Source organism: Gorilla gorilla, chromosome 5, assembly GCF_029281585.2.
Source record: "Gorilla gorilla gorilla isolate KB3781 chromosome 5, NHGRI_mGorGor1-v2.1_pri, whole genome shotgun sequence".
Taxonomy (NCBI): Eukaryota; Metazoa; Chordata; class Mammalia; order Primates; family Hominidae; genus Gorilla; species Gorilla gorilla.
The window spans coordinates 138266365-138278781 of NC_073229.2; the positions used below are offsets into that span (position 1 = coordinate 138266365).

The 12417-nt window shown below is 38.8% G+C and overlaps 1 protein-coding gene and 1 long non-coding RNA gene across 6 annotated transcripts in view; one reads left to right on the forward strand and one right to left on the reverse strand.

Annotated features, from left to right (window-relative positions):
* The window catches only part of LOC109027338 (uncharacterized), a 131413-nt gene that overhangs the window by 96868 nt on the left and 22128 nt on the right, over positions 1 to 12417 (forward strand). Inside the window, exons 5-6 of the long non-coding RNA XR_010134347.1 lie at positions 687 to 1164; positions 10146 to 10341. This is a non-coding gene — a long non-coding RNA (uncharacterized lncRNA). The remainder of the gene's footprint in view (positions 1 to 686; positions 1165 to 10145; positions 10342 to 12417) is intronic.
* HS3ST5 (heparan sulfate-glucosamine 3-sulfotransferase 5) overlaps positions 1 to 12417 on the reverse strand; it is a 286591-nt gene that overhangs the window by 17849 nt on the left and 256325 nt on the right. The gene's annotated exons all lie outside the window — the stretch shown is intronic.

Sequence of the window (12417 nt, forward strand, 5' to 3'; positions counted from 1 at the left end):
TAGTAATTAAAAAAAGAGCAAAAAAAAAGGCCATGAAGAATTTATGCAATAGAAATTGACAAATACTACAAACCACACCCCCCTCCCCAAGAGCTAGTTGTTAAGTATTTACCAGGACATCACTAATTATGCCCCATTTATTTTTCTTTTGCACATTCAATAATCAGGCCTTTCCCAAGTTCCTATCAAGTGTGCAGTATGTTGCCAATAACTCTTTTAAAAAAGAAGGGGGCCTACCCCTCATCTTCTGTTTTTAGCCTCCCTCTCTATTCTGCCTTTTTACAGAGGCCTGTTTTCATTTCTGAGACCCCTTTTCTTTCTTTTTTTGACTTTTCTAAGTCTTTCTTCCCAGCTTTTTTGCTTCTCCCTATACCCTGCCACTGACTATGTTCTCTAAATAAAATAACCTAAAAAGAAAAGACTACTGAGATATTATTCTTAAGTAACATTGATAGCAAAAGTACAGCTAAAAATCTTAGGAAACTTTATAAATATTTAATAAACCTATAAAATAATATATAATTAGCTTATATGCAAAATGATGCTAAAAGTCTCCCCTTCTTAAGCATGCTAACATTTTCTTAAATTGCAGTATTAAAATTAGCATTCTTAACATGCTTCAAAACTTTTTTTTTTTTAATTGCCAGAGGCATCTTTCTTCTCTAAATCTCTGATCTTCCTTTTAGGGCCAGAAGGACTCCACCAAATTTCAACACTAAGATAACCACCTGTTACCAGTCATCAACAAATAGTTACTGAGGACCTACCATGCATCAGGAACTGCAGATCCAGGAAATAATATGGACAACAGACACAGATTCTGCCTCATTACTTTTGTAGTTTTCTAGTGTTCAACTCTTGATATACATATAAGATCCGCATCATCTGTTAAACATAGAGCTTAGATCCTCTCATGAGAGTTCAGGCGCATTCAGGGTGATGTGGCTGTAGCCTCTGATTCTCTTAGATTGGCAGTGAAGGAAGAATCGCTACAAAGGCAGGATCCGCTGCACTTCAGAATCTCACCTCCTGGCCCTAAAATCCACCTCGAAGAGTCCTTGCCTCATGCCCAAGTAGCCACAAACTACTCTCCAAAAAGCACAACTCTTCCTTCAACAAGACTCTTTTCTTCAAAAACCACATGCAAAGTGAAGACTTCACTGGGTATGTTTAGACCAGACATTACTAAAGTAACTACTTGTGGTGAGACATGAGCTGGTAGCTGTGCATTTACGTGGGGCTCTGTGCTCAGAAAGGCCCTGTGCTTGGTTTAATGCTCTATTGTCGCTGTCTTCGAATTCTATGCATTTTTATTTTGCCCTGGGCCCCATAAATTATGTGCCTGATTCTGCAGCCAGACTTTTTGGTCTTTGAGGATAGATTACTTGTGTGGGGACTATGGCTCTTCACAGTGGTACCTCCTTTCTTCTTCAGATACTGAACTTTAAGAGACAGACACTGTCTTAACTCCATCACACAGGAACACAACCCTTCACATCTTCTTACAGAGATGGGATTTTCACTCCCTTTTATTTCTCCCTCTCAGTTCTGTGGTCGTTCTTGAGGCTCGTCTTTTCCTTGGGTAACCAACACTGAAAATGGTGTCTGCCTTCAAGAACGTGGTAGCTCTCCACAAAGCCTTAGAGTCCTAAGAACAATAACCATAGCAGAGTATGTGCCACACAAGGTAGTGCTGTGAGATACACACACACACATGCCCCCAGAAGAAAGGGTTTCATCACAATAGATTACTGGGGGAAATCCTGTGAGGTGAAGAGGACAGTATCTCTATCAAACAGGTAAGAAAATGCAGAGACTTGAGGACATCTGCTCCTTCTAGAGTGGGGCAGGAAATTATTTCTCCATTTCATGTTCCCTTCAAGGGAAAAACAAAACAGGAAGCTCAAACTAGGTTACCCTGCTGCTATGTGACTTTGTGTAAACCACTTAACCCCCTGATCTTCTGTTTTTTCCTAGAAACAAAGCCCTGAGAAGGGATGAGTTCAGCAGTCCCTCTGGGCCCCAAATTCTCTTATTCTAGGAAAAAATGAATGTTCTTATAATGAGAGATTAATGCAGAAAGAAGTAAAGACAACTGCATTGTGGTGGGAAATTTGTGCCTGAGGTACATTTTAATTTTTAATGTCTTAATAGCCCCCAGTTTTAAATAGTCCTGACCTCTTTAAAGATGGCTGCACCACATCATACTGCCTGTTACTGGGAGAAACAATCCTCTTGTCCTAAGACATAACATTTCTTAGAAAAGATACTGATCTTAAGAAAGATTCTACTGATGAGCTTTCAATTTGCTCTGTTGTCAGGGAGCCCATAGAAATCACAATTTTAAAAAATTAACCAAGGGCAGCTGAGGAAAATTGTCATAAAGAACTCGTTTTCCTTCTGTAATAATAATTACATAAGAGCACTGTAATGAGAAAGAAACAAATGAAGAGGGGCACAGGAACAGGGCACAAAAAGCAGTGTTGTGCATGTGTCAAGTCGAATGGGAGATGGGGTCGAGATTAAGAGGAAAATGGACACCATTTGTTAGTAGATTAAGCAGAAAGTGTATCAGTCAGGATGCTCATAATTGCTCTATCAAATGGCTAAGGAAGCTATTTAGCTCTTTGTTTCTTCAGTTAACCATGAAGGGTCAATGTTAGAAATGAAAAGGAAAAAGGTTGATAAATTATACAGAACTGCAGGGTGGAATACTGCTTATCTTCCCTGGAGTTATGGCGAGAATAGCTTTGAGCAAATTCCAAATTTTCATATGGGTTCTTCATTTCTGTCCTCCATTCAGCTTTCCATATCAGGCATAGATTATTTATCACAGCTCCCGTTATTACATCAGCTTGAGTAGTCCTCTGGCTCTGTCTGCAGGAGGATACTCATTTTGCATTTGTAATTACCAAACTTAAAAGGAGGCAGTTAATTCTGCTTCTGCTCAGGGGTCTCATTTAGTAGAATGATGTCTTAAGAAAAAATATGGGAACTGAATTTTGTTTGGGCCTGGAATCCCAATTACTCTTAATCCCAGTATCTCACTGGTATAGGTAACTAATGTTTATAGAAGGGATAAACTAATGTTTATCCACTCTTCCCCCAAATTTCTTTTCACTGCATTAAACAGTTGTTAGTTTAGTAAATTTGACCTGCTAGGGAGCTCAGAAGCAGAATCCTTCCTTCTTTAATCTTGTATTTATATAGAAAAGTGTGAGTTGGAGAGGTAACAATTATAGTTAATTAAGTTAATTAATATACATGGTCCAAACATAATTCTAGTGATATAGGCTCCTGCAGTTAAAGAGTTCCAGTTAACTGGATTAAGCTCCTCCCTCTGCTCCATGTAGCAAACATCAGTTTTATAGTAATATAAGTTCTACTTGTCATATCTGTTAACAGTTGAAGGTATCTATTTTAAAATCAAAGGTAGTATTCACTACCAGACAGAAAGCCAACTTTTAAATTTTATTTACCTCAAGTTTTGTTTTTGTTTTTAATGAAGACCAAAGAAATATATATATAAATGGCTTTTAATGCCATAGATACATGAAAAGGATAATGGTATTTTTATCATCAAGCTTCATTTCATTGTAGTTTTCATTATCCTCTCTCTGCAGTGACTTTTTTCTCCTTTTTAATTTCCATAACACTATGCCATATATTTCTTTCATAATGACTGATGATGAATGCTGATTTTTAACATTAAATATTTTATATGAAGAATTAAACCATTAGCAGACTGTGCAGAAATATGAATGTTTCATATTCAAATTACCAAGTTAGATCCAAAAATTTAACATGTTTGATATAAAATTTTAGCAAATTCGTGTAAGTATAACCTCCTGAAAACTTTAGAGACAGATAACCCACTGTTCACTTAAGAAACATAAACATACAGTTTTCTTTTTCTTTTTCTTTTTTTTTCTGAGATGGGGTCTTGCTCTGTCACCCAGGCTGGAGTGCATTGGTGCGATCTCTGCTCACTGCAACCTCTGCCTCCTGGGTTCAAGCAATTCTCCTGCCTCAGCCTCATGAGTAGCTGGAACTACAGGCATGCACCACCAAGCCCAGCTAATTTTGGTATTTTTTTTAGTAGAGATGGGGTTTCACCATGTTGGCCAGGCTGGTCTCGAACTCCTGACCTCCCCTTGGCATCCCAAAGTGCTGGGATTACAGGCGTGAGCCACCATGCCCGGCAAACACACAGTTTTCAAAATACTATCCATTTGTATAGCGCTTTTCAGTTTTTAAAGCACAAGTTTAAACATTTTATTGGACCTTCACAACAAAAATACAAGGGACACAAGATATTTTATTCTCCATTCTACAGATGAGGGAGCCAAGACCTCATTAAGGTGTGGTGCCCCAGTCTACCTAGCACCTATAACTAGCAGAGTTCAAAATACAGTCTAGCTGTATTGACCTTCAGTGTTTGTGCTGGGTAAATTCATCCCCTTTCTATGAAGATTTGTCATTATTTGGTTCTAGGACTGGATATGCATTCATTAGTGCAAATCTAATCCTTGAGTAGTATAGGCACACCTTGGAGATGTTGTGGATTTGGTTTCAGAGCACTTCAATAAAGCGAAAATTGCAGTAAAGTGAGTCACACAGATCATTTGGTTTCCCAAGCATATCAAAGTTATGTTTACACTATATTGTAGTCTATTAAGTGTGTAATAGCATTATGTTTTAAAAAACAATGTATGTGCCTTAATTTTAAAATATTGTATTGCTAAAAAAATGCTAATGATCAACTGGGCCTTCAGTGAGTTGTAATCTTTTTGTTGGTGGAGGGTCTTGCTTCGATGTTGATGGCTGCTAACCAGGGTGGTGGTTTATCAAAATTGGGGTAGCTGTGGCAATTTCTTAAATTAAGACAACAATGATTTGCCACATTGATTGACTCTTCTTTTTATGAAAGAGTTTTCAGTGGGATGCAATATTGCTTGACAGCATTTTAACCACAGTAGAATTTATTTCAAAATTGGAGTGTGTCCTCTCAAAATGTGTCTCTACTTTATCAATGAAGTTTATGTAATATTCTAAACCCACTGTTGTCATCTCAACAATGTTCACAGCATCTTCACCAGGAGTAAATTCCATTTCAAGAAACCATTTTCGTTGCTCAGCCATAAGAAGCAACTCCTCATCCTTTCAAGTTTGATCATGAGATTGCAGCAATTCAGTCACATCTTCAGATTCCACTAATTCTCTTGCTATTTCTACCACATCTGCAGTTACTTCCTCCACTGAAGTCTTGGAGTTCCCAAAGTCATTCATGAGGGTTGATATCCACATCTGCCAAACATCTGTTAAGGTCAATAATTTGACCACCTTTCATGAATCACAGAAGTTCTTAATAGCAGCTAGAATGGTGAATCTTTTCCAGAAGGTTTTCAATTTGCTTTGCTCAGATCTATGAGAGGAATCACAATGGGAGCTAGCCTTATGAAATATATTTCTTTTCTTTTCTTTTCTTTTTTGAGACGGAGTTTTGGCTCTTGTTGCCCAGGCTGGAGTGCAATGGTGCAATCTCAGCTCACTGCAACCTCCACCTACCTCCTGGGTTCAAGCGATTCTCCTGCCTTAGCCTCCTGAATAGCTGGGATTACAGGCATGTGCCACCATGCCTGGCTAATTTTGTTTTTCTTTAGTAGAGATAGGGTTTCTCCATGTTGGTCAGGCTGGTCTCGAACTCCTGACCTCAGGTGATCCACCCGCCTCAGCCTTCCAAAGTGCTGGGATTATAGGCATGAGCCACCGCACTCGGCCTGCAATGTACTTCTTAAATAATTAAGACTTGAAAGTTGAAATTACTCCTTGATCCATGTACTGTAGAATGGATATTGTAATAGAAGGCATGAAAGCAACATTATTCTCCTTGTATATCTCCATCAGGACTCTTGGGTGATTAGGTCACCCAAGATTACTGTCAATGAACAGTAATCTTTTGAAAGGAGACTTTTTAAATAAACAGTAGGTCTCAACAGTAAGCTTAAACATATTCAATAAACAATTCTGTAAACAGATGTGATATTTACACATGTTTAAAACGCTTTTTATTTAAAGTGAGAGACATCACAGAACATAAAACAGAACTACCATTTGACCCAGCAATCCCATTACTGAGTACATATCCAAAAGAAATTAAATTGTTCTACCAAAAGAAATGTGTACTCACATATTTATTGCAGCACTATTCACAACAGCAAAGACATGGAATCAACCTAGGTGCCCATCAGTGGTGGACTGGATAAAGAAAATGTGCATATACACTATGGAATAGTATGCAGCCATAAAAAATGAAACCATGTTCTTTGCAGCAATTTGGGTGCAGCTGGAGGCCATTATCCTAACTGACTTAATGCGGGAATAGAAAACCAAATACAGCATGTCTCACTTATAAGTGGGAGCTAAACATTGAGCACCCATGGACATAAACATAGGAACAATAGACACTGCAGACTGCTAGAGGTAGGAGGGAGAGAAGGGGCAAGGATTGAAAAACTAACTTGGGTATTATGGTCAGTACCTGGGTGATGGTACCATTTGTACCCTAGACCTCAGGGTACAATGCACCCAGGTAACAAACTTGCACATGTACCCCCCGAATCTAAAATAAAAGTTGAAATTACAACAAAAGTAATAAAAAATAAAATGAGAGATGTGTGACTCTATTTTGAACACTTAGAGGCCATTGTAGGACTATTAACTGGTCTGCTTGCAATATTGTTGTGTCTCAGGGAATAGGGAGGCCTGAGGAGAGGAAGAAAGACAAGAACAGCTGGTTGGTGGAGCAGACAGCACACACACTTATTGATCAAGTCCGCTGTCTTATGTGGGTGTAGTTTATGGTGCCCAAAACAATTACAGTTGTAACATCAAAGATCACTGATCACAGATCACCATAACAGATATAATAATGAAAAAGTTTAAAATACTGAGAGAATTACCCAAATGTGGCACAGAGACATGAAATGAACACATGCCTTTGGAGAAATGCTGCTGGCAGACTTGCTCAATGCAGGGTTGCAACACATCTTTAATTAAAAAAAAAAAAAGCAGTATCTGTGAAGCAGAATAAAGTGAGGCACAGTAAAACAAGGTACGCACAAATTTTAAAAGAGAGCTGAAGTAATTTTTGTAAAAGTACAGAACTTAGAAGAAATGCAAGAGGTGTCAAATAATTTGAAATTAACAGGTGTTAATAGTCTTACTCTCTCTGGATGGAGCAACGGTTCCTCTCATAAAATATCATGCTGGGATGAGAAGGATTATAGTAGATTCATCAAGGCTAGCAAAAGAGGAGATAAACTAGTTGCTTGAATAATTTGTGAGAATGACAACAGTAGAATTAGTACACCAGTTCCAATATCTCCTCCACACTAATATGTACATTTTTTAGTCAGAAATTTCATTATAGACTGATTCTCCAAATCTCCCTATATGGGACATTATTTTTATTGCTGTTTTAGATAATATTTGTTTTAGATTTATCCATATTTATCAATACCATCGCTCACTATTCCTTTTTTATTGGTCTCAGCTTTATTGAGATATAATTCACATGCAACTCACCTATTTAAATGTGTACCTACATTTTAATATATTCACAGTATTGTGCAATCATCACCATAATTAACTTTACATTTACGTTTTCATCACCCCCCAAAAAAACACTGTACCCTTTAGCAGTCTACCCCATTTCTCCATTTTTCCCTCCCAGCCCTTGGCAACCACTAATCTAATTTCTGTCGCACTATTCCTTCTTGCATCTCAGCTCTTTCATTTTCCTTCTGCCAGAAGTAGAATTTCCTTCCATTCAGCAAACAAAAATTGTGACGTTTCAAACCAAATGCAGAAATATTTTCCTTAATTTCTTCTCATTCCCAAAGGCAAAAATATGTAGGACTTCTTTCTTCGAGCTGTTTTCTTCATTAGGATGAACTAATTCTTGAAATATCATCCTAATGATCAGCTGTTGAGACTAGTGGTGAGTTGAAGCTGGTTTTAAAAGAGTTAAGTTACTAAAATTTTCTTCTTAAAAAATTAATCTGACTCTCTTTTTCTTAACTGGATTTTAAGTCATTTAGTGTTCAGTAAAGACCTCTTAGGTTAGTAATTGCCTCCAAAATATATAAGACACAAACTTGTAAAGAAGAGTCAGCATCCAGGAGGCAAAACACCTTCACGGGGACCAGGGAAATGTATTGAGATATCAGAATAAAGTTCGCATTTATTGAGCGGTGTTAAAGAAAAACAAAGCTAGACACTAGTTAAAGGTGATAAAGACAGCTTCTATTCAGTAATACTACTGCAGTAGTAGAGAGAGACTTCAGTATGTTAGCTATGAGTTCTAAATTTCTCTTCAAATAATCAATATGTCACTATGTTCAATTCTTTGCCTTCTACTTTTAAACTTAACTTCCTCGGAAAGCAACCTTTTTCGATTACCTGCTCCACCCTGACTCATTCCAATTACCTGCTCTGTCATAACCATTTTTCCTGCCAAACCTTACTCACCCCGTCATTCTCTTTAAATTAGCCAATTGGAATTAGTTTAGCCTGTGCGGTCTAACCCTAGCCAACAGGGGAACAACACAGCAGCAGGGGCCACGTGTGTCAGGGATAAGAACCCCTTCCCCTCCCTTGTCCAAGGGTGCACTCACCATTGCTCCATCTGTAAGGGCACACCCTTCTATAGAAGTACATTGCCTTGCTGAGAATTAAGAAGAAAATTTTACATTCAAGTGCTATTTCTTTTGCGGCACCAAAACTTTATTTATAACAAGTATAAAACTGAGCTCGACTCCAATTGTGTAGAGGTGATGGTGGTTTAAAGAGAGACTGATGAAACAGGGAGGGAGAAACCAGTGGCAGGTCCAACAGAATGAGGGAACTGGAAAATTACAAAAACAAGAAGGGGCTTGGTCAATGTAATCAGGCCATCTGGTTTATTAATTGGCACTTATATGGAGAAAAAACAAACTTCGTACCTCCAGGACAGGAGGCAGTTTTACAAATTAGGTAAGGCACCTAACAAAATTCTTCCCTTACCCTCCCAAGGAGCCTGGGAGGCAAAAGAACAAGAGGGAGGTAAGAAGACAGGAGACGGGATGGGAGTGGGGGAGTGGGGGTTGGGGATCGGTGGAACTCACGCTACCTCCTTTGAGGTCAAAGAGACAGCTCCAGGTCATTAAGGAGACGGTTCTGGGTGGTAGAAGATTTACATCTCAAACAGGCAGTTTATAATCAGGCTAACTATTCGTACTTTGAAAGCAATCTCTCTTTTCACTTTTTCCACTTTTAAGATCTTCTCTTTCACTTTGGTGTTCTATAGCTTTTCTTTAATATGTCTTGGTGTAGAAATCTTTTCATTTATCTTGTTTGGGATCCACTAGGTTTCCCATTTCTAAGACTGGATCTTTTAAAAATTTGGGGAAATTCTTGTCACCCCATTGAGTATTCCTCTTCTCCATTATCTCTATTATCTCCGCCTGAAACTCTGATTAGATGTATGCTAAACCTTCTTACACCAGCCTCTGTAATAACCTATGTTTCATGTTTTCTATCTTTTCATCTCTCTGGACTGCATTCTAGTTTGTTTCTTAGGATTGATCTGCCAGTTCACTATCTTCATTACATCTAATATGTTGAATGGTATTATCCATTTCATTATAATTTTTAATTATTATATATTACTTTGCAGAATCTTATATTGTACAAACACTTGATCTTTTTTTATGGTCTCAGGTTCCCTGGTCATATTTTCTTTTCTTTTCTTTCTTTTTTTTTAGAAACTGATGTTTACTTCCCATCAACCTTATTTCCATGTTGCTTAAGAACACATGCAAGAACAGCTTAAGACCATTAAGTGGTTGCTCCTATCCATTCAGTGGCCTGAGCAATGGGAGCTGCAGACCAGTCTTCCGTGGTAGGCTGAGCACTCCAGTATTCAGTAGGGAACTGCTGAATAGTCACAGAGGGCACCTGCACAGAGGGCACCTGCACACCTTCAGACCAGTCTGCAACCTCAGGCTGAGTAGCAGTGAACTCAGGAGCTGAATCAGTCCATTCACCCTGAAGTTCCTCCTCGGTCACAGCATTTTCAGCAGCAGCCTGCTCTTCTTTTGCAGTCTCTTCAGGATCTCTGTAGAAGTAGAGATCAGGCATGACCTCCCGCGGGTATTCACGGGAAATGGTGCCACGCATGCGCAGAACTTCGCGAGCCGGCGTCCACCACTTCAAACCCGCTGAGTGAGCTCCCTCGGTGTTGCACGGGACGGCAAAGTCCACATAGTGCAGAGGAGAATTGTTACAGAGCAATGCTAGGTAGGTTAACATAAGATGCCTTCATGAGAGGCTGATGGTCAGCCCTGGGGTCAGTAACCACAAGAAGCCGTGGCTCCTGGAAGGCTGCCTGGATTTGGTTAGTGAAGGTTCCAGGCCCGAAGAGGCCAGCAATTGGAGTGGCTCCAGTGGCAGCAGCAAACTTAAGCATATTTTCAAACTCTTAGAAAATTTCTTTTTTCTTTTCTTTTCTTTTTTTTTTTTTTTGAGACGGAGTCTCCCTCTGTTGCCAGGCTGGAGTTCGGTGGTGTGATCTCGGCTCACTGCAACCTCTGCCTCCCGGGTTGAAGCGATTCCCCTGCCTCAGCCTCCTAAGTAGCTGGGATTACAGGTGCGCACCACCACCGCTGGCTAATTTTTTGTATTTTAGTAGAGACAGGGTTTCACCATGTTGGCCAGGATGGCCTCAATCTCCTGACCTCGTGATTTGCCTGCCTCGGCCTCCCAAAGTGAGAAAATTTCTTTAAACATAACTGTTTTATATTCCATGTCAAAAATTCTATTATATGAGGATTTTGTGGTCTGTCATTTTACTCACAGTGCCTTACTTCTTTTACTGTTTTGTGATACTTCACTCTTGACTGTTCATTTTATAAGAAACTTTATTTGTGGTATCTTGAATCCTGGGCTGAAGTTGAGTTCTTTCGAAGAAGTTATACATTTTTTTCTACTAGTCACCTAAGGACATGGTCGTCTGGGATCATGCTTGAGGTTTTATGGACCACACATGCAGGATGAATCAGAACCCAAACTCAAGCAAAGACCAATTTGGAATTATGAATCCTCAGAGAATTCCATTCTCTCACACTATGCCAAAATCAATTTGCTTGTGAAATATCAGAGTTCGTTGCAAATTCATTCTTACATTGGCAGTATAGCTCTCTAGAATACTGTTTTTATGAATGCCTCCTGTTAGATTCCCTGCACTGACCAAGACCTAGGCTGTATCTCACAGCTGGTCCCACAAAACCATCAGAATGGAAGCCAAAGAATTCTAGGGTTTAGCAAAAATTCTCACAGCAATAGCCACTTGGTAACTTGCTTACCAATTGGGTGTTCTGATTTTATTTTATGTTAGGGATCTGTTCACTCCTTACTTTCAAGCAGCCTCATAGATATAGTTTTATATTTATAGATTTAGACATATATTTTAATTATTTCATCATATATTTTAGTTATTTCAACAGTGAGGGTGATATAAATGATATAGGGTACCTATTCTACCATACTATCAGAAATAAAAATTGCTTTTATTTTATTCATTTTCTCTTAAATTCATATAAATTCATTGCCACCCCCCCCCATTTAATCAGCCACTTAGAGGAAAAACTTCTATATCTGTTCTTTTATGGACATTCAAAGATTTTATTTTGTTTTTGTTTCATTTTTAGCAACAAATGCTTCTTTCTGTTTACAGGAAAAAAAAAACGGTTCTATTTGAAAGATACTCTGACATGCGATTAAAGGGAGTGTGGAATTGTACATGGCTCCCATAACCTTTGTCTTGGTGTTACTACTATGATTACAGTACATTTACAAGGCAAAAAATTTTGCAGATTGTAATTAATGTTACTAATCAGCTGAACTTAAGATAGGGAGATCACTCAGGTGGGTCTAATTTAATCAGATAAGCCCTTTAACAGCAGAGTATTTTCTCTAGCAAGTAGCAGAAGGAGTGATTAGATTCCAAGCAAGAGAAGGATTAACGTAGTGTTGCTAGTTTGAAGATGCAAGGATTTGGAAAGCAGCCTCTAGGAGTTGTGACCCCTAGTCAATAGCCAGCAAGAAAACCGGGACCTCATTCCTACAACCACAAGGAACTGGATTCTGCCAACCACAAGAATGAACTTGGAAGCAGATTCTTCCCGAGAGTCATCTCCAGACGAGAGCACAATCCACCTGACAGCTTGATTTCAGCCTTGTGAGATGCTCAGCAGAGAATCCAGTTGAGCCTACCTGGATTTCTGACCTAAAGAACTATGTGCTAATAAATGGATGTTAAGTTTCCATGGTGGTGGGCATTTGTTATGCAGCAATAGAAAACTAATGCAGGCATAT